This window comes from Eleutherodactylus coqui, chromosome 1 (assembly GCF_035609145.1).
Source record: "Eleutherodactylus coqui strain aEleCoq1 chromosome 1, aEleCoq1.hap1, whole genome shotgun sequence".
NCBI classification, from domain to species: Eukaryota; Metazoa; Chordata; class Amphibia; order Anura; family Eleutherodactylidae; genus Eleutherodactylus; species Eleutherodactylus coqui.
In genome coordinates, this window is record NC_089837.1 from 390,933,973 (window position 1) to 390,958,584 (window position 24,612).

The window sequence follows — 24,612 nt, forward strand, 5'->3', positions numbered from 1 at the left end:
TCTCTTTGGGAGCTTATACTCTGTCACCTCGTAGGTAGTTTTCTATACTTGTTGTCAATTTGCTGTATGCAGTTACATCTCAGGCAACTATGCAAATGATTAGAGTGTGATTAGATAAACGGTCTTGCCACCAGAGGCTCTAAAAGTGGTTCTACTATTGGTTTTTAAAAAGGCTTACATGTAGTGGACCTCTTTTTCCACTTGTGTAGTGCTTGTTGAATACTAGACATGCCTCCTTGACACAATCGAAGAGATTTCACCCAGTTAACAGAGTTTGAGAGAGGGAGCGGGATGTGAGAAGCTGTATGGTCTTATTGATGAATTGTACACCACCATGGCCACAGTTTGGAGATGTTGGGAAGAGTGGATGCATGAGGGTATGCACACAAGGCAATAGGACTCAGGATGACTGCAAGTAGAGAGGATCATCTGACAATCATGAGCAGCTCCAACTGTTTCATTGTGTGCCATGCAGAGACAGGTAGCACCATTGTTAAGTTAAAGGCCCTGTGTCCGTCAGAAGCTTTTCCAGGTGCTTACATGTACTGACACCATTGACGCACCATCACCTCTGTTTTCAGCAACAAATCTAGGTTTAATTTGGGCACTGTGTTTGTCAGGATCACCGGCGTACCGTGAGGGGAAGCAGGGGTCGCAATGGCCCAGAGGCCTCGCCATATTCAACATGCACAGTGCGTGCATTACTGGCGCTGTCGGCCGCATGATCGCTGCGGCCGACAGCGTGTTTGTAGTGGGAGGCGGAGGGAGAGAAGAGGAGAGAGGCGGGAGACAGTGCCGCAGGTCGGCCCTCGCAGAGGGAAGGGCTGTTACACGTGGAGTCGGCAGCCAATTACAGGCTGCAGACTTCCACGGCACGCGGCCCTCCCACTGATAGGCTGCAGCTGTGAGTGGTGACAGCTGCAGTCTATCAGTCTCTGCCAGCTAGCGATTACCAGGGGGAGGGGCTAGTGCGGCTCAGTGTGCGCCATGACCACTGGGGACCACAGGAGGACCTGTGGTTGCAGATCACATGAGCCGGTCATGTGATCAAAAGACCCAGACTTTCATTTACAGGCTGCCCAGACACGGCTGCAGAGGTGAGTAGAGGAAGAATTGTAGTTATATATGTATAGCTAATAAGTTATACCAGCTGTATATATATATATATATATATATATATATATATATAAAATTATAATTATATACAGGAGATACACAGGTTACACCAGCATGGGACATACCACTATATACAGGGGGATATACATCCTGTATATAGTGATATGTACCATGCTGGTGTAACCTGTGTATCTCCTGTATATAATTATAATTTTATATATATATATAAAATTATAATTATATACAGGAGATACACAGGTTACACCAGCATGGGACATACCACTATATACAGGGGGATATACATCCTGTATATAGTGATATGTACCATGCTGGTGTAACCTGTGTATCTTCTTATATAAATATGTATGTACAGCTGGTAGAAGCTCTACAGCCTGTATATAGTGATATAGACCATGCTGGTGTAACCTGGCACAGTTTATATCAGCATGCTCTATATTACTATATACAGAATGTATAACTTATATCAGCTGTACATGTATAAATATATACAGAAGATATCCAATTTTGGGAGGTTTCACATCTGCACTGGGGAATTCTGCTTTCCTGTTCCGTTTGGGGATCAGGAAAGGGGAATCCCTGCGGACGAACGATCCGTCTGTGGACAGAACCGAATAGCGCCGGAAGGACTCCATAGTGGTGCTGTATCTGTGATAGAATCTACGGCCAGAGGTCCCGACGCAGATGTGAGACCGGCCTTACACCAGCATGGCCGATATCACTGTATACAGGAGATGTATATACTTATACATCTCCTGTATGTACCATGCTGGTGTAACCTGGAGATCTCCTGTATATAATTATATATGTACAGCTGGTATAACCTGGGTATATACTGTATATGATTATATATGTACAGCTGGTATAACCTGGTTATATACTGTATATAATTATATATGTACAGCTGGTATAACCTGGGTATATACTGTATATGATTATATATGTACAGCTGGTATAACCTGGGTATATACTGTATATAATTATATATGTACAGCTGGTATAACCTGGATATATACTGTATATAATTATGTACAGCTGGTATAACCTGGGTATATACTGTATATTTGAACACTTTACACACAACTGAAAAATGCATCAGAAACCTGCATGCAGTTTAAAAGCGCATGTATTGCTTGAATCCACGTGCGGTTTATAACAGTACATGCAGTTATGGATGTGATTTTAATTGTGGTTCAAAAATGCAACAAAATCCAGCAACACAGTCTTAGGCCGGCTGCACACAACTGGGTCGGATTCTGCATGCGTGAGCCCGCGGAGGAATTTAACCCTGTGCCCCGCTGGCATCTGCATGTACCTGTAATTTCTTTCTTTTTCCTGTACTGCGGATGGTCCACAAGGCGAGCCGTCGGACCTGCACAGTACTTTTTTTTTTTCTTTTAATCACAGACTTTCCAGCGCCGTCGCTAGGAGATGACGCGGGTGCCTGCGACTTTTCCGAAGTGTCAGGGCAGTGGGTCGCACGGCTTGCATTGAGTTCAATGGAGGCCGTCCGTGCAGAATCTGCACTAAAATAGAGTATGCTGTGATTTTTCCTCCGGAGCGGAAAACTGCAATTGATTTCTGCTCATGTAGAGGAAAAAACGCTTTTCCATAGCATGCTGTGAGCGGTACATGCTGCGAAATCCGTAGGCAGATGCCCAATCCATATTCCGCAATGCAAATCCAGCCGTGTACAGTCGGCCTTAGGCTACCGTGTTTCCCCGAAAATAAGACAGTGTCTTATATTAATTTTTGTTCAAAAAGGTTTAACTTCTTTACATGTATAGCTGCCTGGACACTATTTAAATTGAATTTTTTAATTAACTGTTAGCAGGCCTTAATTCTGGAGTAGGGCTTATATTTCAAGCATCCTCAAAAAGCCTAAAAAATCATTTTGCATCCTCAAAAATTCTGGAAAATCATGCTATGTCTTATTTTCAGGGTATGTCTTATTTTCAAGAAAACAGGGTAATTTCACATGAGTGAGTCTGATATTGGGCCGTGAAACTATGCCCCATATCACACTCGCCAACGTGTGCTGTGCGCACGAATGTGAGGGGTTGTTGTGTTAAAACCAGCTCGCATCACATCATCATATTTTTGTGCGATGCAGAGAAAAACCAAAGAAATTGCTCCTGTGTATGATCATATTCAAAAGAATGGGGTTCATATTCATGTGCTATTAGTGCGTCTTGCAACGCACAAATCTCGCGCAATTTTTGCCTTCGTGTGAAAACAGCCTAAGACATTACCAACAGATTTTTACAAAGTCAAGGAAAGGAGTCATGATGAGAAGGTTTACACCAAGGGGCTAGGTCATGTTTGTAAATTAGCACGGTTTAGGTACGGGTACAGATGGAGGGGGGCAGCTGAACTTTTGCACCCGGGCCCCTTAGCCTTTAGGTACACCCCTGGTCAGGATTCAAACCTGGGACATCCTGCACTCCAAATGACAGCTCTCCCTAGTGAGCCATCAGCCTGTTGAACAGCTCTTCTGCTGAATCCTGTCCTTGTTCCCTGCTCCTGTTTCTGTTCCACTGTCTGGCTCTGCCCCGTTCTCTTGATTAGGCACACTATTTAAGCCTAGCCGTGTACCTCCCTCATTGAGGGATTATTGAGCTCCCAGTCAATAAGCAAGCTTCACTTTCTGCCTGCTCCTCCATACTGAACAGATATTACCCACTACTAACCTCTGGCATTCCTCTGACTATGCTACTTGCCTGCTCCCTTTGTACTGCAACTGATACCTACCATTACCAACCTCTGGCTTTACTGACCACGCTATCTGTGTGTTCGGGTGACAACACAAGGCTCCAACCAGCACCTGATTGTTACAGTGTTTGTATTTGAAGACATAGGGGTGAGTGCTTCAATCCTGCCTTTGCTGTGGAGCGGCACACTGACCCCACTGCTGGTTTGATGCAGTCTAGAGGGCCATCACATATGAGAGTCGGTCACCATTAGTAGTGGTACGAGGGACAATGATAGGTCAGCGATATGTTCAGGACATCCTGCAACAACACGTTGCTTCCCATAGTGGCTTCCAAGAGGCACTTTGTAGCAGGATAATGCTTGGCCGCACACAGCAAGGGTATCACAGGAATGCCTCCACAACATTGTGACACTTCCGGTCACCAGATTTATTGCCAATTAAACATGTATGGGACCATTCGACAGTCTATGAGTTTGTACGATCTAGAGGCTCAGATGCAGCAAATGTGGATCGATATTGCACAGGATACCATATGGAACCTGTATGCCTCCACGTCAGCCCATATCACATCTTGTATCCAAGCTAGAGGCGGTACAACAGGGTACTATATCTTCACTGTTCAGTTTTCCACAATAAATTCTCCTTTTGCTCTGGTATTGTAATCATATAAATGTTACAATCACACATATAAAGTTTCATTCACTTCGACAACTCCTTCTAGGTGCTTGATTTTTTTTACTGACAATGAGTGTATCTCCCTTTGTGAAATATCTCATTCCCCAAATTAAGTGTCGCAACACTCCCCCCTCCCCCCCCCCCCCCAAGTTTCAGGAGCTCAAGCGTCACCTAATGTCCTTCACAATTCAGTTTCTTTATATTATAACAGGCCTGCAGGGAAGGTAATACCTGTCCCTGATAGTGTGCATACAAGTGGGGAACGATATTACCAACACCAGCATGACCAACTGGAAGTGAGACTGTTCAGAGGCTGGTCTCATTTCCAGTTTATCATGCTGGTGTTGCCACTTTTGCCAACCCCAGTTATCCCACAGCACTGTTGCGGGAGTTGGGAGCACTACTCTCCCTTCCACTTTCTGTCCTCATGCCAGGGCTGGTCGGTTCTCCTGTTCCCCTGGTCATAGAAATCCTTTCTCACAACCCACAGCTCATGTGCTCCTTAGACTGGTGCCTGTTCTACTCTCTATACAGCAGAAAATTGTCTTTTATATCAGGACATCCACCAAACACAGCAAGTCCAGTAAGTAAGTTTAGGTCTATTGCACTGAGGTTTGGCACATGTGTTGGCTCATGTAGTGATTTTGGTGCAATTTGTAACACATCTCTCCAGTCAGTCTATACAGCAACATTAATCCCTTTGGGTGAATCCTTCACAGCTGCACCGATGTGAGGGAGAGAAGGAGACCTCCATTAGGTGGGAGTTCCATAAGTGGAACTTGCATTGATGAGACATTTATGATTTATATTGACTATATCAGTGGTGGCGAACCTATGGCACGTGTGCCAGAGGCAGCACGCAGAGCCCTCACTGCTGGCACACGCCACTGTCGGCCGCTCACCACGTTAGTGAATGCCGGCATGGGCCGCAGCTTCCCTGATGGCATTCACTAAGGGGCACTGCTAGCTGCGATGGTCATGGAGCACACTGTGACGTCAGTGTGCAGCCAGGATCTTCTTCCCTCTTCCCTGATGTCTCCTCTTAGGTTTCGTGAGAGCAGGGGAGGAGGCGTCCGGCAGCACACTGACCTCACAGTGTGCACCTGGTATCAGCACCGCTAGCAGCGCTGAGCAGAGGAGCAGCAGCGCTTCCATGAGGAGTAGGGGGTAAGTATATGGGTCTCAGGGGGGGATTATTATTACTCGGGCTGATATAGGAGATAATATTATTAGTAGTGTCCCCTATATCGGCCCCAGTAGTAATAGCATTACTACTGTGGCCACTGTGGGATGTCATTATCACTACTGGCGCCAGTGTGGGATGTCACTATCACTACTGGGGACACTGTGAGGGCTCACTATCACTACTGTTGACACTGTGGGGGGTTACTATTACTACTACAGACACTATGGGGGGTCTCTATTACTAATGGGACTGCTGTGGAAGGGGGTCACTATTACTACTGGGCTGTCACTATTACTACTGGGGCCACAGTGGGGCTCACTATCACTATTGGGGCCGTTTTGGGGGGGTCACTATTACTACTGGGGCCATTGTGGGGGGTCACTATTACTACTGGGGCTGCTGCTGGGGGGGGTCACTATTACTACAGGGGGCCACTGTGGAGTGTCACTATAACTACTGGGGCCGCTGTGGGAGGTCACTATTACTACTAGGGCCGCTGTGGGGGGTCACTATTACTGCTGGGGGTGCTCTAAGGGGTCACTATTACCGCTGGGCTGCTGTGGGGAGTAACTGTTACCGCTGGGGCCACTTTGGGGGGTCACGGTTACCACTGGGGCCACTGTGGGGGGGTCACTCTTACTGCTGGTGCCGCTGTGAAGGGTCACTGTTACCACTGGGGCCGCCATGGGGGGGTCACTGTTACCGCTGGTGTATGTTTACATGTGGTTAAAAAAATGCTGCAAAATGTCCTTAGCGGAAATTTCCATGGCAAATTCTGCAGCATTTGCACATCCAAAAAGCAGTCAAAATCTGCATGCTGTTAATTTTGAAGCAGCCCTGTCCTTTTTAGAATGACTGAGGTAAAAATCATATGTCGTGATAAGCCCCGCCCCCTGACTTGTTGGCACTTTGCGACAAATAAGTGGGTTTTGGGTTGCAGTTTGGGCACTCAGTCTCTAAAAGGTTCACCATCACTGGACTATACAGTGTCTCAGACTATAAATGTCTATGATGGGAATACTCCTTTAAATTTTATTGCAGGCTTTGGGTGTGGTACAATTTTATAAGAAGGCCAGTTTAACATGAGCATATTACAGCTGCATTTATGTATCCACAATATGCATGAATCTCCTGGTCAAATCAGGGATATCCCAACCCGAAATCTGAACATCATAAATGTGGCTGTAATACGAGAAACCAGCCTGAGGCTTCATTCACATGAGCGTATGTCAGCCGCGCTTTCACGGCCGGCCGATATACGCTGCCCATCTGATGCATTGGTTTACAATGCATCAGTTCAGATGGGCGTATTCCCGCAGTGTAAAAACGGCCAGCCGGCAAAGATAGTGCATACAGTGCGCATTCCGGTCGGGTGTTTTTACGCTAGAAAAGATAATTCATTAACTATATTTCGCCCGGAATTCAGCAGCACCTCCGGGCTGCTGGAGAAGAGAGGTGGGAGGGAGTTTAGCAGTGTGTCGGCTAAACTCCCACCCCATTTCCTCCTCCTCTCCGCCCCTTGCTGGCTGTTTACAATAGGAGGGGCGGAAGCTAGTTTTTAGGCTCTGCCCCATCCTGCCCTATCCCGCCCCCTCCCATTGCTGACAGCCGACAAGGGGTGGAGAGGGGGTGGGAGCTTAGCACACTAGCTCCCGCTCTGTCCCGACTCCTCCCCTTGCCGAGAGCCAGCGAGGGGGCGGAAAGGGGGAGGCAGTTTAGCAGAGCTATCTCATATTACAAAGTCCGCATGGGTATAGTATGTCTACTATAATCACTGGCACACTGCCATAAGAGAGCAGAGCAGCATTATCTCTCCCCCATGCAGAAATAGGCAGGATGGACCTGGAGATGTTTTCCACTACTTTTCTGCTAAGAAAAATGGTGGACATTGTTAGCAAATGAGCCATATTCAGTAGCGATATCAAGGTCCCATGAAGTGTGAAACCACTTGGGTGTTTTTCTTCAAAAACCTCGCTTTCACTCTGTTCATTATTGCCGGTTTCACACGGGCGCCACATGATCTTCGCACGATGCGAGCGTGCTTTAAAACTCAGAATTATGAAACCAATGCTTTTCAATGGCTTCCTTCACGTTTGCGATGTTGCGTGAAAAAAATCACAGCACATCCTATCTTTCTGCGTTCTTCTTTTTTTAGCGCCTATGTTTCCCTATGGAGCCTTCGTTTTATCACATCACGATGCACGAACTTGCGATATTCATGCAATATGATATGTTTTTAATATTAGGAAGTCCTATTGTCTTTTTCGCAAAAAAATCGCACAAAAAAATTCCAACAGCAGCGATGTTTTTGCGAGATAAAGCAGTGTTGATGCTCAGGCATCTCATGAGCAAAATTACAATATTGCTGCAATTTTCTAAATTTTCTTATAAGGAATGGCGTGCAACCAGTGGTGGCAGACTATACAGCTGCTATAAGGGCCGTGGAACAGAGGCCCCTCAGGATTGGTCGTCCGGCCCCACAGCCAGCGATAGAAAACTTTCTCACAGTCCTGCGTGTCTAACAGCGCAGTTCAATGCAGTACAGAGCTGACTCCTCCAAAACCCCTTGGCGTTACAGTAAATAACCAGGCGGAAGGCAAAAAGTAGGAGGAGTCAGCATTGCACTGCATAAACTTTCACTGTACTTTGAGGCAAGGAAAGTGGCGGGTACCCACTTCTTGCCTCGGAGTACAGCAACAATTTATGCTGTAATTCTATTGTAATCTATCCAGCCATTTCTGAGGAAGGGACAGTGTACCCAAAATGCATCATATATGTGCTGGCTGTTAAATAATTAATTAATAAAGAAGAATCAAGCTAACCCCTTTGTCTAAATATGCCTTACATTATAAGGGTTGCACCAACGTCTATTATTTTCTTTTTTTTTTTTACAATTAGCACTTTCATGGCCTGTTACTCAGAATTGAGGGTAATTGGACTGGCATCACCCTGCTGTCTCACAAAAACTACTTTACTATTTGGATTACATCCCTAATAGGAGTCAGTCCACCCTTCTTTCTTTTGGATTTATGGGAGTCTTGGCCCAGATAGGGAAAAAAAGAAAGTAAACATCAATCAGATAAGATGTTACCTGAGATCCCTGGAGGTAACTGCACTGTAATCACTATCTCTGTATACAACCGGTATTTGATTTTTATTTGGTGACTGTATTATTTAGAGGTATGCTAGAGATATCATACAGATATTCTGTCTCCAATATTTTTGTAAGGGGGGGCAATTCTGTTTTTTGCTATAGGTTCATTAGTTCTATGTATGCTATAAGGGTCTTTTGAAATTTAATGTGATTTGTTTCAACTAGTCACATTTCTGTGGCAGTGACAAGTCAAAGGATCAGCAAAGGCAACAGTCTACATACAGTTCTTCCTCCTCTAAGCCTCCTTGAATGCCACCAGTCAAATATGCAGTAATTTATCTGCATAAAATCAGTACACCTTCATCCTTCAACTGACCTATGTCTGAGTTGCACAGTTTTTGTTATTCATGTGATGGACTATGAGCCCTTCCCCAAATGAATGCTACTGGCTCAGCCCTTCCCCAAATGAATGCTACTGGCTCAGCTATGGAGGAAGATCTCAAATGGCTACTATTTTTCAAACAATACCTGACTCACTCTACAGCCACTTCACAAACTATTTAGGGAAGTCCCTAGAGTTTTCTGTTTTTGGACATGTGCATGTGAGAGGGTCAGTTTTGAGAATGGCCTTTGATCCTTATCATGGTGCCCCAATCAAGAATGGGCAGTGAAAAGGCAGAACCCACATGAATAAACTGTATTTTGCTTTGATATTTGTAAGCCAAAAGCAGGAGTGGAACTTACAGAGAAAAAATATAATGGAAAGATATGTAACCCTATTGTTTTTGGGACACTCTCCTGATTTTGCCTTACAAATGCTTCCAAATTCTGACCAAAATACTGCTGTCTGAATGAGGCCTTAACTTTACAGGAGGTGCAAGCCTCAGTGACTACCGGCACAGAGCTTAGCAGTTACTTGTAGCAGTACACAGTCTCTCAGTAGGACACACAGCACATCCGTTACACTCTATCAGAGCACATACCATATTGGTTACAGTCTCTAATAACTTCATAGAACAACTCAAATAAATAGAACATGGCAGGCAACTTTGGTTGGCACACTTATAGTCTCTAGCCACAACAACAGTATTTCTGGGACTTGGGTGAGCCCACAGTATGGTCAATTTTTCCAACCAGCAGTTTGAAACTGCCTGACTTCTCCAGAAAGATTTCCAGTAAAGCGTTTCTGCATGACTTATAGTCCCAAGCAAGGACACAGCTCAATGGCAGGTTGGTGAATATTGATCTCAGGATCAATATTCCTAGTGGGCCTCACTGATCAGACCCAACTCCACTCTTACAGTCCAGGCCAGATGATTATTGTAACTTTCAGTCAATGTCATTAAGCTGACACAGCCACCCCTGAAATTTGTTGTACACTATGCTGTAAAGTATATCACCACCCTTGAGATTAGAAAAGTAGCCTCTACATACACTAAATGACCACTTTATTAGAGATACCCATTTAGTACCTGCTATGGCCTTAAAAAGCACAGCATTTCTTCGTGGCATAGGTTATACTAGTTGTAAAAATCATTCTGCAGTAATATTGGACTACGTGGACAGTATACCATCTTGCAGTGGCAAACTAAATGAAGGTAATAACATACGCTGAACACCTAACAGGAAGGGTTCATTGACTCATGCTGCTTGTACCAAATTCCGACTCTCCTATCAGCATGGTGCAACAGAAATCTAGATTCACCTGACCAGGCAATGTTTTTCCACTGCTCAGTGATCCAATTTTTGCTCTTCTTTGTCCTCTGGAGTTTTGTCTTTCTTTTCTCTCAGACAGTAATGGCACTTGAACTGGTCGTCTGTCTGTGGGGGATCCCCACATGCAGATGGAAATAAGAGAGGGAGCACAGATTTGAAAAGTAAACTATAACTTTACTTGGCAGCTGTTTCACTGAATCATTCCTTTGGCAGAAATCAGCAATACACTTGCTTGCACTTCATACATGCTTTAGAATACCTGATGACAGTTCAGAATACTCTGTCAACTTCTTACAGTCCTTAATACAAGCCCAGACTCATTGTAACTTGTAACAGTTTTTGAAAATACAATTGTCAGCCACAATATTGCTACGCAGCTAGGAAAATACTTAGTCCCTTTGTTGCAGTTTGATCACTCAATTATTCTCAGCTTTCTGAATGTACTATGGCCTCCTTTGCAATATATATGTTACATCCATGCGGCACACTAAGACCCCCTGCACACGGGCGGAAATTCCACGGCGTGATTTCCCGCAGAATTTCCGCCCATGCCTGCTTGCATAGGATTGCATTAGATAATGCAATCTTATGCACACAGCCGGGATTTGTCCGCGTGAAAACACTCACGGAAAACAAATTGCGGCATGTTCTATTTCTGTTGCATAGACCAATTAAACCTCACCAAAGATGGAAGGACACCTGCCCCTTACTACTTAGAGAAAGTGGAAAACCCCTGTCTAAAAGGGGGGTGACTGTCCCAATAAGGACAGCCCCACTGTCTTTATCTGAGACCTGGCTATTCTTGATTAGGAACCTGGAGATATGTGCAGAACACAGGACATGACACTGTTCTCACACACTGATCACAGAACACAATGGTTCAAACCCCGTGTCTGGCCACCTGCACAGATATACATAACAATTTGCTGTTCACACTAACACACCCGGTAATGTACACCACAAAAAACAGGACTGCACGTACACCACATATCTGGCCACCTGCACCGACATAAAACATGTCACTGTTCACATCAACACATATGTTAATGCATACCACATAGAACAGGAACCCCACCCAGAACTCATATGCATACAGATAGCAAACTATAGCTATTCCAAGTGTCCTTACACCACGGGGATAGAGAGTCAGGCACCATACTGACATAACAGGGAACAGTCTCAGGCATCACCCATCTGACACACTCCTAAGACATCAGACATCTGGAGGCCACATCTGTAAAGGAATAGGGAGAAACCTGCAGGTGTATGCACTTGTGCAGTCACTGTACCACACACTACTCGATGCACGCACCCCAGAACGCAAGAAGGGGAAGGACAACAGGTGTCCAGACCATTCTCAGGAAAGATGGGAGAGACACTTCAGACAAGCATGCATAACACCAGCTCTGAGTTGGATTAACACAGAGTGTATACACAAATAAAATGAGTAAAAAATCTTCTACCAAGAGATGCTGGTAATAAAGTGCAGCAGACCAGAGGGGATTGGCTGGAAAAACACCACACCAAGCCAGCTCAATTAACCCTCACCTGTGAAGCTGTGCTCATGGAAACCTGTAGAACCACAGGTCCCAGATGCACAACCTAACAGTATCTCCCCTTTAAAAAGGGGGACTCTGGACCCTTAAGGCATAAAAAACAAATTATGCACCTCCAAACCACACACATGTACAGGATTTATCTAAAAAGGCCCTGACACCAAGGCAAAGATGGCAAATAGGAAGGAATAACAGATTGTGCACCTCAAACTACAACCTCTGTGCCATACACAACTGTCCTCAATCACGGACGTCTGCCAAAAGAGTGCACAGCCCAGAGGGGAAAAGATGGCAACCACCACTACTGACACCACACAGCACAGGACCTATCCATTCGAGCTTGAGGCAGATGTAGACATGTCAAGGAGGAGAGGCAATAAAACACAGGTACCTGCCACAGCGGTCTGCAGCAAAAAGGTCAGGCTGGTCGTTATGTTACATCTATGCGGCGCACTAAAGCATCATGCCTCAGCACAGACGCAGGACGCAAGATGGTGTCCTAAAAAAACTGCAACAACTCTCATAATGTTGCATAGATCAATTACACCTCACCAGGTAAAGATGGAAGGACACCTACCCTTACTAATTTAAAAACCTAAAAGCAGGGTGATTGTCCTGATAAGGACAGCCCCACTGTCTTCCTCTGGGACCTGGCTATCCCTGATTAGAAACCTGCATATTTGTACAAAACACAGGACATGACACTGTTCACACATACTAAACACAGAACACGACAGTTCACATCCCATGTCTGGCCACCTGCACAGACAATCAGAACACACCAACACACCCGGTAATGCACACCACACAGAACAGGACTGCACATACACCACATGTCTGGCCACTTGCACAGACATACAAGACAAGTCACTGTTCACATCTACACACACAGTAACGCATACTACATAGAACAGGAACCCCACCCAGAACTCACACGCATACACATAGCAAACTATAGCTAGTCCAAGTGTCTTCACACCACGGGGAAAGAAAGTCAGCCACTGTGCTGACATAAAGGGAATAGTGTCAGGCATCACCCATCATAAGACATCAGACGTCTGGAGGCAGCACCTGCCAAGGGATAAGGAGAAACCTGCAGGTGTATGCACCTGTGCGATCACCGTATCACACACTACTCGATGCTCACACCCCAGAACGCAAGGGGGGATGGAGACAATAGGTGTCCATACCATCCTCAGGGAAGGTGAAAGACACTTCAGACAAGCATGCATAACACCAGCTCTAAATTAGATTAATACAGAGTGCAAAGAGAAGATAAAATGACTAGCATTCTCTAACAAGAGAAGCTGGTATTTATCTGCAGCAGACAAGAGGGATTGGCTGTGTAGAATACAACACCCAGCCAGCTCAATTAACCCACAGAACTACAGATCCCAGAAGCACAACCTAACAACATAGTCTCTCTTAATCACTATGAGGCCTCTTGTGGCTCCGTAGGCACTTAACATGACACGCAGTATTTGTTAAGCTCACAGTCCATGTGATAGGTGTTTCACTCTCCCAACCACAGTGGCAAATGACCAATACTCTTACTCTTCCATAGCTGACTGTCTAGACCCAGCTGTTCCAAACAGAATGCTCCATGGATTCCTTGCACAGCACTCATGACTCTGCTCTTGCACTGGCTTCCAACTTTGCTCTGGTCTTTCACTTATCCTTGTGCTCTTCACTCCTGCAGCAGCACAACACCAGCTCTCCAACACATCAACCTCATGACTTCTGGACAACAACAACAACATACATGCCACAACCTGCCTTTTATATCTCACTCAAGCACCACCCTGTGGGGCACGACATGTCCTTTGATTCACTGACATACAAGCATGGTGGCTAGAGATGAGCGAGAACGCTCAGTAAGATCAGTTACTTGAGCGAGCATCGCTCTTCTTAAGTAACTGCCTTCTCGTCCAAGCATGCTCGGGGGTCAGGGGAGGTGAGCGGGGAGCAGCAGGGGGTAGCAAAAGAGAGATCTCTCTCACTCTCCCCTCTCTGCTCCCCTCCGCTCTCCCCCACTGCCCCCCCCCCCCAAGCACGCTTGAATGAGAAGGCAGTTACTCGAGAGAGGAGCCGGCCTGTCACTAGTGACATTCTGTGCGGAATTGCCACCCGTGTGCAGGGGGCCTATATTACATTCTATATATAAAACCATGTCTGTACTTTGCACTCTAAGGCCGGACTCACACGACCAGGTCATATTCCGCATGCGGGCGGCCCGCAGCGGATTCCATCTATGAGCACAGCCAGTGACTGTATTGCATATGACCACCAAGGCATTCAGTGTTAATGTTAATTGCGTACGGGGTGCGGGTTGCACACATCCATTGACATCAATGGAGGCTGCCTGCAGGGAATCTGTGGTGAAACAGAGCATGCTACGATTTTCTTACACTCGTGAAAATACACAATTTGTGCAGGTGTGAAGGAAAATTTGAAACTACATGCCATCCAATGCCCGCGTTTTACCGCGAAATTGTCCGCGTGGACGGCGATCTCGAAATCTGCAATTTATATCTAGTCGCGTGAGACCAGGCTAATACTAACTAGTACTATTATGTGCTTCAGTTGCAGATACATTTCTGCACTTCTGTAGCATATACACAGACTAACTAGCTAACTTTACGCTAATATACATTTTATTCTACTTCACATAACTTTTCATGGCTTCAAGGGTTTTTTACTCCTCTACCCCCTCCCCCCCCCCCCCCCCACACACCTTATATGCTGTTGAAGTCCATCAGTGCTAAACAACACCAAGTTGTGAATTCAGACATCTTAGCTGGAGCAGCAGTATTGTATTTAACTGTAATTTGCTTGACTATGCACCACTTGTTAATTAGAACAATTCTTGTCATCCTCTTCTGACCCCTTTCATTGACAAGATGTTTGCAGCCACAGGATCCCCTTTTGCTTGATGCTTTTTCTCGATCACACGATTCTCGATATACTCTATGATGCAGCAGATGGAGTAACCACATAAATGAACAGTATAGCAATAATGGTTATGCAATTAAACCTTTTTACCTAGAATCACTGCGGCTAACTAGATCCTAAGGAGAAGCGTAATCAACAAACTGTAAGGAACAGGACTGACATTCAATGCAATAAATGACATACGAGGTATCACAATTGATGAATCACTTGATCTTAAAGGTAGGTGCTGAACTGACAGATTTAACCCTTTAACACTACAGGACATACGTTTACATCCTGGAGGTTCGTGGTTTGTATAGAGGTGCATCGGGGGTCGATCCGGTGCTCCATACAATGCGGATACTGGCTGTTTCTTGCAGCAAACATCCATCTGCAACAGCTCCGATCACTAGCTGTTAACCTTTTAAATGCTGCAGTCAATTCTGACAGTTGCATTTAAAAGTTTGGTTTGATGCTCAGGGGTTCCTCACTGCCCTCCATGATGAGATCGTGGGGAGCTGTAAGGTTGCCATGGCAGCAAGGGGCCTTCTAAAAGCCAGAGGATTGCCATTGCAGATTCTCTATCAAGCCCTGCCTGTGGCGTGGCTTGATAAACTGCCTGTCAGATCGCGATATAATGTAATACTATGGTATTACATCATACTGTAGGAGCAATCAAACCATCGCAAGTTCTTGTCTCCTATAGTGACTAAAAGAAAATGTAAAACTTAGTTTAAAAAGTTCTACTAATTATAAAAAAAAAATAAAAGGTTATCAAAGTTTTAAAAAAAATCTTTTGCCATATTTATAATAAAAAATCTAAATAAAAGAAATAAAAAATTATATTTGGTATCTTTGCGTCTGTTAAAGTCCAATCTATCAAAGTAACACATTATTTACCCCACACTGTAAATGTCGTCATAGAAAAAAATTAGAAACGCCAGAATTTCGCTTTTTTTTGTCACCTCGTCTCCAAGAAAAAAATGTAATAATAAGTGATAAAAAGACATATGTAATCCAAAATACCAAAAGAAACTACATTACATCATGCAAAAAATGAGCCCTCGCACATCTAAAACGATTGGAAAATAAAAAAGATATGTCGGCAGAAAATATTTGAAAAAAATTAAATATTTTTGGAAAAAAATAAAAGTAGTATAGCAAAAAGAACTATATAAATTTGGTATCGTAGTAATCGTACTGACCAATAGAATAAATTTATCATGTCATTTTTGCTTTAGTTTGTATGCTGTAGAAACAAGACCTCAACCCAAAGATGGTAAAATTTCATTTTTTTTCCACAATGACAATACGCCCGTGTGAGCATGCCTTAGTCTGTACAATCCGTTTACATAAGGCACATTCATTTTTACCACATTTATACCAACCGTTGAGTTGAAGTAAATTATTACGCTCTTGTTTGCCTCAAAACAAACCCCATTGTGAAGAATTTTGCCTAGTCTCTCATCCAAATAAGGAACGTAAGATACTTTCTTTTTAATATCTACCACATTTGTAAAATCCATACTGAAGTGAGTGGATAAAGAAACAAAGTCAGAATTGGCCATGTCACGTCTAACGGTAGAAATATAATGATCTCTGCCTCTGGATCGCTAATGTGATAGACTCTTATGTAAAATACCCTTTTTGTACCCTCTAGCAATCTATTGGTAATATACCCGCTTGGCTCGAATGTATTCCCCTATGTCAAGGTTCTTAATGATATGCGTGTAATAACATATTACCTGATGTAAGTTTTCTGTACAATTGCATAAGGATAGTGATGAGCAAGCATACTCGCTAAGGGCAATTGCTCAATCGGGCATTGCCCTTAGCGAGTACCTGCCCGGTTTCGGCTGCCGGCGGGCGGGGAGTGGTGGGGGAGAGCGGGGAGGAATGGAGGGGAGATCTCTCTCTCCCTCTCTCCCCCCCCCCCCGCTGCTCGTAGCCGAAACTTACCTGTCCCCCGCGCCGGCAGCCGAACCTTTTCTTCCGAGCAAGGAGATACTCGCTCATCTCTAGATAAGGACCATATCTTGATCACCAATTAAAAGAATATCCAAAAAAGGAATTGAGTGATTACCATATGCAAAAGTGAACTATTGTCATTACTATTTCCATAAGCAATGAAACTATTAACGGATGCATCTTCAGATTTCTAGATGAGGAGGGGGATGTTTATATACCTTCCATATCACTAAATGCTTGGATGGTAAGGATTATTGAAAGGATACAGGACATGCAAAGATTTGCAAGGGACGGCAAGAGGCAAGATTCCGTAGGGCAACCAGTTACTTACAAGAAAAAATCATTCTTGAATGGAAAATAATTATGGCTCAACAAGAACTATACCATAAGCATAAATGTCATTACATTAGTCGAATAATTACTGTATTTATTTAAATGAAAAGAAACTTCCTCCACAACCCCACAATGCGGTATTGAAGTATAAAGTGATGTAATGGCATGTTAACCATGTATATTCAGGTTTCTTTTGCTGACTGTTGTTTGCTATGTTGATTATAACCGGGGATTCTCTTAACAAGTGCTTGTAAAAGATTATTAAGCCATTTACTCAATATTTCAGTGAGAGAACCTACTGAAGAGATAATGGGGTGTAAGGGAGGTGGAAATAAATTCTTAAGAACCTTTGGCAATTTATGAAAAATCAGACGAAGAGGAAATTTAACAAGCAAGTATTCCACCACTTTGGGGTTCAAAGGCCCCAACACTAAATCAACTTGCAACAATTGATCGAGGATAACAGATAACTGTCTGGATCACATGATAACCTTCAACATGCCTGAGCATCTTTTAACCCCTTTAGTGGCACACCTGGAAAATCTCCAGGGCTTACTGCACTGACCATGCAGTTAAACTCAGGAAGATTTTCATGGACAGCTGTAATGCTGAAATGTGCAGAGCACTAAGCTGTCATCTGAAATCTTCCGGGGATTTTATTTTTATTTTTCAAAATTGTTATATTGTATTCTTTCATTACAAAAAAAAAAAATAATAATAATAATAATAATAAACCTGCCACTGAAGGGGTTAAAGGGCTGAAATCTGCTGTCAATTCACATCAAAATCTGTTTCAAAATCCGTCACAATGGTGCAGAATTTGACACGGATTTTGGTGCCGCAATATGTGAACATACCTTAAGAGCTATTTATCCATTCCATCCCCCAGCAGCTTACACAGTATTCTTTTCTCTCCCTCACCCAGTCATAGAGTGTGCTCTCATGTTCTCCCTTTCCCCACTCACCACAGTGCTCCATCATGTTCCCTTTCCTGCTCATCACACAGTGTCCCATCTTGTTCCCCTCCCCACTTGACTTACAGTGTCCTCACATGTTTTCCTTCCCACCACCGCTGGTCTGTGTCCTTCTCATGTAGTAGTCCCCACTCCCATCCCAGTATCCCTCTCATGACCCATCCACCTGCCCCTCAAACTGTATGATCTGCCATGTTGTGTCTACTTACACATCCACAGCATCCACGTCTCATCCTCTGACACAGACCTCTCTGTTCCCCCAGCTGTGAGGTCTTGGTGCCACTGATTTATGAGAGATGGCCACAGAGTCTCCGAAGCACCACTTCTTTTCCAGTCTTCCAGATCCTTCTATGGTGCAGCAACATAGAGGAAGCTGGAAAAGTGTGTGGCCAGCAGAGGCAGTGTTGTCCTTTGAGTATTAGTGACTGCTATTAGGGATACCCAGCTAGTGAGGAAAGCCACTGGGGATGGATAGGATTCCCCTTCGCCCTCCACACTGCTGCCAGAGACTGAGGTCCAAGAGAGTCAGGGGAACCCCCCCCCCCACCCCAAAAAAAAAATTTCCAATGTATTTACTGCTGCTGGGGGAGCCCTTTCCTCAACTCATCAGTGTCCTTCTCATGCAGTAGTTCCCACTTCCTCACTATAAGAGGCCACATCGAGAGCACTATTACTTACAGATAAAAAAAGGTTGTAAGAGAAGCAGGTACTGCTAACAGGACTGCAAAAGTTATAACTATAATAAACTCCAATAGAGTGCAGTCCAAGTATATCACAGTATGATGATGCACTACACACTAGGGTGGTTCTCTTTTATGGAATATCTGATCCGAAGAGTTAAAGAAGAAAGTGAAGGCATGGGGCTGTACCTCAACATAAAGAAAACAAAAGTAATGATGACAGCAAGTAATGGTACAATCCATGTAAAAATCAACAATGAGGAAATTGAAGCGATTAAAGATTTCCTCTTTCTCGGATACAAGATTGACAGCATTGGAGAATCAGAACCAGAAATCAAATGAAGAATTACACTTGGCTGTAGCACAATGCAAATAATGGCAAGGATATGGCAGAGCAAAGATATTAGCATTGCTACAAAGATCTGAATGATAAATGCAATCGTGTTTCCAATCTCCATTTACGCATGTGAAAGTTGGACACTCAGAAAGGCAGATAGAAGGAAAATTGATGCTTTTGAACTGTGGTGCTGGAGAGGAATGCTGCATATACCATGGACTGCAATGGTTACCTACAAGATGGTCCTAAAATATCACTGGAGGGCAAAATCACCAAACAGCGTCTCCCATAATTTGGACATATCATGTGAGCCAATTCTCCGGAAGCAACATTGATGCGCGGCACAGTTAAAGGGTCGTGAAGAAGAGGGCACCAAAGAACATGCTAGCTGGATGCAATCAAGGCGGATACAAACATGCATATGGAGGAACTGATAGAAGTGGTCAAGGATAGGAAAGCATGTAGAATGATGATTCATAAAGTGACCAAAAGTCGGCCTCAACTGAACAGATAATCATCATCATTACATTTGTAGCTACAGTTCCAGATACTCTCTCCTTGTCACCTTCGTAAAACAATAAGGGGAGCAGGCTGATCCTGGGTTTGCTGGGAGGAGTTAAGCATTCATAAGATGTTGGAGGAGGATCGTGTACTGTCTGAGATGCAGCCAAGGGGATAATGGAGATGTAATAGAGCAGCACAGGGAGTCTGAACAAGATGTAAGTAGCAACAATGTACAGGGGATTCTTCAGAATGAAGAGGAGAGCAAAAATTAACTGAAAAGGTAATAGATGGACTTATTAAAGTATTTTGTGATGATTTATGACTATTTTTAACTTTGTGTTTGGTCTTGGAACACCCTTTTAACTGCCCATGTAAAATCACCCTAAGGCCTTGTTCACATGAGTGTTGTTTTGCACGCGCATATGTGCAAAAAAAGCAGGTGAACGAAGCTGCATGCCCATTGCTTTAAATATAAGTCCTTCCCTGAAAATCATCCCTAGCTGGTGTTGTTTTGAAAAATATATATACTCAGCTCTCCGACACTGTCGGCCCCATTGAAGGCAATGGGAGAACATCGCGATCCTCTGCCACAGCTGTGACAGCTGTGGCAGGGGATTCTTTACTCCCCGCGAGGAGTCCCCTTGTTCCTGAACACTGTGACAGTGCTGTCACAGTGTTCAGTGATGAGAGGACTCCCCGCAGGGAATACTTACACGCAACATTGACCTATGTGGTGCACGGATGTCCTATCTTTTGCAGGTGGGCAAATTTGTACGCCTGTAAAATGCGGACATGTGAACACATCATAGGAAAATAATGGTTCTAATAGACGTGTGATTTTGTGCGCACATACTCGCACACAAATACACGCTCGTCTGACCGAGGCCTAAGAGTGTGAGTATTCTGAGGTCTTTATACATTGCTCGTTAAGAGATCTTATGTTACAAAAAAATATACCTTCAATTAGAATTCCACTTGTCTTATTAGTGTAGTTATTAGTTAAAGAACCTACTATTTGTCTATCAATAATTTTGATATTTTTTTACAAATTTGGGTTTTTCATAACCTAATTAAAACTGTTTATTAAGAGTAATTCCATTAATTTTGTTCTTCTGCTGCTCGGTGTGGTATGTAGATTTTCTCTTTGTCTGAGTGTGTATTCTGTGATACATGTCATTTTGCTAAGTAAAGAAAATATAAAAGTAAGCACTATAAATGCATTATTTGTAAGTTCAGTGTTTTCATGTACTTATTGAAGGCTTAAGTACGGATCTGAAAGCACCATATCCATTAATTATGCCATTAAAAGCAAAGTTTATTTCTAATTCCTAAAGTGAATTCCTATTTGAAATATGGTTCTGCGAGGACAGCACCAGGCTATAGATTTAGGCTTTACGTTCTTTTTCCTTGGATTTCACCTTCATTGGCTTCATCAGCTAGAAAAATCTGAAGGCTTCAGTCCTGGAGCAATAATTGTATCTTTTACATGCTGCCCAATGTTATGCCTGCCAGCACAATCACCTATCACCTTAGGCGGGCATGGAATAATCCTGTATATGAAGCGCTCATCTTCTCTTTTTCTACATATGAAAGAAAATTAAAGGATGAATCAACCATCACATTATTCTGTGATATTTGTCTCAAGGGTGCCCTTCGCTGACAGACTATAAATTGTTCTCCTAAATAGGATCCATTTTCCCTAATGCCCTTATATCGGTGTGATCTTTCTTTTTGATAGAGACTAATAACTCTTGTAGAACAAATTCATCTTCTCTCTGAAAATGTATGAAAAATCTGATAGGTATATTTCTAGCTGATAAGGTTTCTCTGTACATGTCTTCTAATATTTAACTATTGCATTTATAAAAATCTCCTATTTTTCTGATTTTAACACTAATCTGCTTGCATCACCTTCAAGGGAATTTAGAGCCAACTCTGCCTGTATTGAAGGTGTTATGTTGTACAAATAGATTGCTTCTTTTACTATCTTGATCCAATTTGTGAGTATCATATTTTTGCCATCGTATTTTGCAAGATTATTCAATTTAGCTCTCACAGTCAACAATGAAGTGGGTATCCCATTGGCAGAAGGACCAGGTGGTGCTTCTGCATCAGTAAATTGGTTAGCAGTATTTTACATCTCTGAAGCCATATCCTGCCGACTACACCAAAAAGGAAAGAAATATGGCAAGCTCAAATAGGCAAGGCTTAATAGACTACTCTCTATGGCAGCCCCGAGGGTCTGTAGAACATTCCAGTCTGCCATGATAGCTTAATGGCACCCCCTGATGTCATCATATGGGGCCATTTAGATGCTGTTGTCAGTATTGGCAGTGGCATCTAAAAGGTTACTGGTCCTGATCAGAGTTATCTCTGATCCCAGTTGTTGTGGCCAGGTGTCAAAAACAGCCAACATGCACCCTGTATTGAGTGGGCTCGGTTTCCAAGCCCACATCATACAGTGATGCCCAACTTGCACCATACATACATGGCACATGTCAGTAATGGGTGAAAGTAGATTTTTCAGATCTTCCATTTAAATGTTGTCAGTATTGACAGTGGCATTTAAAGGGTTAATGGTCAGAATCAGAGCTTTCTAGTTATCTCTGATCCCAGTTGTTGTGGCCACGTGTCAGATGTCAAATACAGCCCACATCCACCGTGCATTGAGTGGGCTTAGTTTCCAAGCCAACTCGATACACTGATGCCTGACTTGCACCACACATACATGGCACATGCCAGTAATGGGTTAAAGCAGCTTCTATGCTATCTTATCTTAGGGCAGTATTGGACTGAGAGGCAATTGAGGTGCACCAGCACAAAATTCATACCTTCCAGGTGTCCCACTTTGGGATCAATTGTCTCTTCGCACCTTGAATGTCCTTCTTTTTGACATGAGAAATAAATTCACATGAATAAACTTGCCCTGTTGTCCCAAAAACTATCTATCTGGTTCTTATCGGAATATTAGCTCTCAAGCTGTATACTATTCCATCAGTTGATAACATTTACAGTTTGTAGTTGTATTCAGATGAATTTTGTGCTATTAGATAAAGTAAAATCTATTGAAGTTTGTAGATATGCATGATAAAAATGCTTCTTTTACTCACTGAACCACAAGTGTCCTTGACTGTCCAAGAAGTTGGGAGGTATGCAAACTGACTAGAGTATTCACTAGCACTCCTTACAGAATAGTGTACTTGGGCTGTTCGATGCACCAATGAAGCTGCCTCCCTCACTGTCGCAGAGTGATTGACAAGCCTGACTATATACAAAGGCAGAAAAGAAAAGTTGTCAATCACTGTTTGTGAATGGGACAAAAGGACTCACAGGTTCTCTGAGTCTTGGCAGCATTTAAACAGCTTGTATATATTATTATATTAAACTACTGAAACAAATCATAGGAACTATGTATCCTAGAATTTAGTATCACTTCTCTATTCTAAGCTTCTCTCAGGTCCAGGAGACAATGGGGTTCTCACAGATCCACCTTAATATTGTTTGAATTCTTCAACGATTGTTTGTACATGTCTCTGCCTATGTCATGCTATGTAAACAGTATCCTAAAAAAAACATACCTATCTAAAATTACATTCTATAACTTTCCAGAGCATGGTAACTTCATATATTAGTGTTTCTAGTGGTAATAGTAGGTAGTAGTAAGTTAATGTTACAAAGTTAGCACATGCTTAGTTTTAGTGGATTCCATTCTGCAAAATATGTATGAAAAGAAAAAGCTAAGTACAGAATGTAGTAATTGCTGTTAACCACAGGAGGGTACTGTTTGCCATTTAAAACACATGAGTGAAAAAACAGTTAATTGATTTCCTTTACACTACGTGGTATCTATAGTGAGTTTGTGTGGCACAGCTTATAGGTCAGCTATATAGTTCTACTTGTACATACAGGATCTCCTAAAACAGGTCAATTCAATTTAACTACAGTAATAGCCAAATCAAAAGAAACTTCATTGCATGCCCGGCTCCTGCAAATATTTTTAAATGCAATAATCCCCTCTGCAAGATGGTTCAAAATATCAGTGATCCACTTTATATATAACTCTTATAGAATGACAGCAGCATGGTGCACTTTCAACTGAAGATAAGAACAGCTGCAGGCAATATATGTATGTATAGATTTATTTAAAGCCCAGTTTGTGACCACTAAGAACTTAATATTGAAGCTATACGTCTAGAGATGAGCGAGCACCCAAATGCTCGGGTCCGCGTTATTCGAGTCGAGCTTTTCGTAAAATTCGAGAGCTCTACTCAAGTAACGAACCCCATTGACTTCAATGGGAGACTCAAGCATTTTTGTATGTGGGATGCCGGGTGCCGAGCTTTTTTTTTTTTTTCTTGGTCTCGGTCTCTCTCTCTCTCTCTCTTTCTCTCCCCTGCCTGCCAGACAAAAAATTTGCCATTGACGTGCGCTGCGTCGCGGCGGGGAGAGGCCAAAACAGGCACGCCACAATGGGGAGGAGCCAAAAACTGGGGCGGGGTCGAACACAGCTTGAAGGTCGTTTGAGCAACGAGCACCATCAAGTACACTAATACTCAAACGAGCATCAAGCTCGGCAGAGTATGTTTGCTCAACTCTATATACGTCTCGTGATATCTCAAGTAGCCTTAAAATATATGAAAATGAATGTACAATACAATTAAAATAATCCTCAAATATATCCCCAACAGAATGGAGCGACATGCTCCTGAGTCCATCCAGATTTTTTTCAACATATGCAGTAATTAATAAACATATAAAAAAAGATAACCGTGTAAAAAGTAACTACTTGTAACACTATTAATGGTAATAAC